The sequence below is a fragment of the Dendronephthya gigantea genome, unplaced genomic scaffold, assembly GCF_004324835.1.
Source record: "Dendronephthya gigantea isolate DGI-Jeju-01 unplaced genomic scaffold, DenGig_1.0 000055F, whole genome shotgun sequence".
NCBI classification, from domain to species: domain Eukaryota; kingdom Metazoa; phylum Cnidaria; class Anthozoa; order Malacalcyonacea; family Nephtheidae; genus Dendronephthya; species Dendronephthya gigantea.
Window position 1 is genome coordinate 626,995 of NW_021163065.1, and position 2,203 is coordinate 629,197.

Sequence of the window (2,203 nt, forward strand, 5' to 3'; positions counted from 1 at the left end):
AAAGGTAGCTGCTCGTAATTATAGTTTGCAACCTATTCATTAGGGAAATACAATCGGGTTGCATGTTGAAATTCAGAAAGATCAGGAATATTAGAAGGTTGCTGAGACAACAGCAATTGCCAGTCTTCTTCATTTGCGCCTCCTGTGCGTAATCGCCTTAGTAATTCTCTAAACCTATCTTGCTCAGGTTCTGTACCTTGAACTCTTTGGTTTACTGTTAGTTTTACAACATTGGAGAGCATAAAGAAGGCTGAGTGACCTTGCTCTGCAATAGCACCCGATGGTGCAGTGTAGTATAATGGCTTATCAGCCAATGGCGGTAGCTGACCAGGGTCACCAAATAATATAATGGACTTAGCACCAAATAGTTCTTAAGTAGCACCAGTTGCCTGTCTACAGCGTTTATCAACCCAACCAAACATCTTTTGGCCCAGCATTGAGTATTAATTCATCAATAAGGATATAGTCCATATTCTTGACAGTTTCTTGCAATCTAACAAGGGCTAACCCACTTAACTCTTTGTTACCTCTTGGACCTACAGGAAGTTTTAAAAGCAAGTGTAATGTGGTACCACCAATGTTACATTAGGCTTTTACTGTAGTAGCTGTTACAGCACAGCAAAATTGAAGCAAATTTTGTATGGCATGGATGAGGTAACTTTTGCCTGCACCAGCATTCCAATAATAATTAGCAATAATGGATATTTAGGGAATGATTGTTCTGAATGTGTTTTAATAATATTATAGGCAATTCTCTGCATGTCACTAAAACTACTAATACTAGGAGTTACTATCGCAAGGAAAGTGCTGCTTTTATGGAACACGAATTTTATGCAGAATATACAAAAAGAAAAGAACATAATTTTTAGAATACATTGCAATAGCCCATTGTAATGAGTGTTATAAAGGGGGAGTAAAGTACAGAAACAAAAATCCCAGTAACTTACTATGTAACATGATGATGATCACACTTTCACCATACACATACAGTATGTGACAATAAAAAAATTAAAATGCAGAATACAGTTAACATACAGAATAAAGGGTGATGGGATCTATGACAGAGTCCAATGTCTGATTTCAAACCTATATGGTTAGTCAATTTAAAACGCACTGCTGTTGGTAGTCTATGCTAAAAGATCTAGGCGGTCTTCTTCCTCAAGCCTGTACTGTAAATTAGCTGATGCTTTCAAGCTTGTTAATCGTTCATATGTCATGGGTTCAATGACGCAAGATGAAAGAGACCTTACTCTGCTTATGGCAACATATGAAACTCCAGCAGTTCTTTCTGATTTCCCAATATCTATTCAGGCTTTTGGAAGAGTTAGTCCTTGGCTCTTGCGTATTGTTAGAGCCCATGCAAGTCTTAGGGGCAACTGTTGCCGCTCATGAAAACCAGTTTCTGACTGTGATGAGACAGTGATTGGATATATTGGAACACAAGATGGTTTGTTCACATTAAAAACAGGACCTCTGTAGTTTTCAAAATCAATAATGACCGCAATAGGCAAGTCAGGAGGTTGATGGTTATTGTGATAGACAATATCAACAGTGGCTCCATTACAGAGGCCAATACTTGACCACAAATTCATGGTTAATATAACCCTAGCACCTTTTGCTAGAAATACAACAGGTTCTAACCCAGATAAATCATCTGAGGACATCTTTTTGGCAAATGCAGAGGAATGGCGGGCATTATTATGAGCAATTGGATGCTCAAGTTTTGTTAGTTGTTCATTATTGTAATTTGCAACTTGTTCCTTACTATAGAAGAGTCTAGTAGCATCTTCAAAGTCATATAAATTTGTGACATTTGATGGTTGACGTGTCAAAAGTAACTTCCAGTCATCGACTGTTGACTCACCTTTGCGAAGTGGTAACAACAAATCCCTGAACTGTATTTGTTCAGATGTTATACCTTGCACACGTTGATTTACAGTAAGCTTTACAACTTTGTCAAAGATATGATATGCTTGATAACCTTGTTCGCCAACAGCATTGGATGGTTTAGCATGATAGAGAGGCTTATCTGCGAATGGTGGCAATTGACCTGGATCACCAGTTAAAATCAATGATACTCCACCAAATACTTTGTCATTATAAGCAGTTGCTTGTTTACAACGCTTATCTATCCAACCAAAAGTAACTTGGCCAAGCATAGAGTATTCATCGATAATGATATATTCAATGTTGTTAACACTTT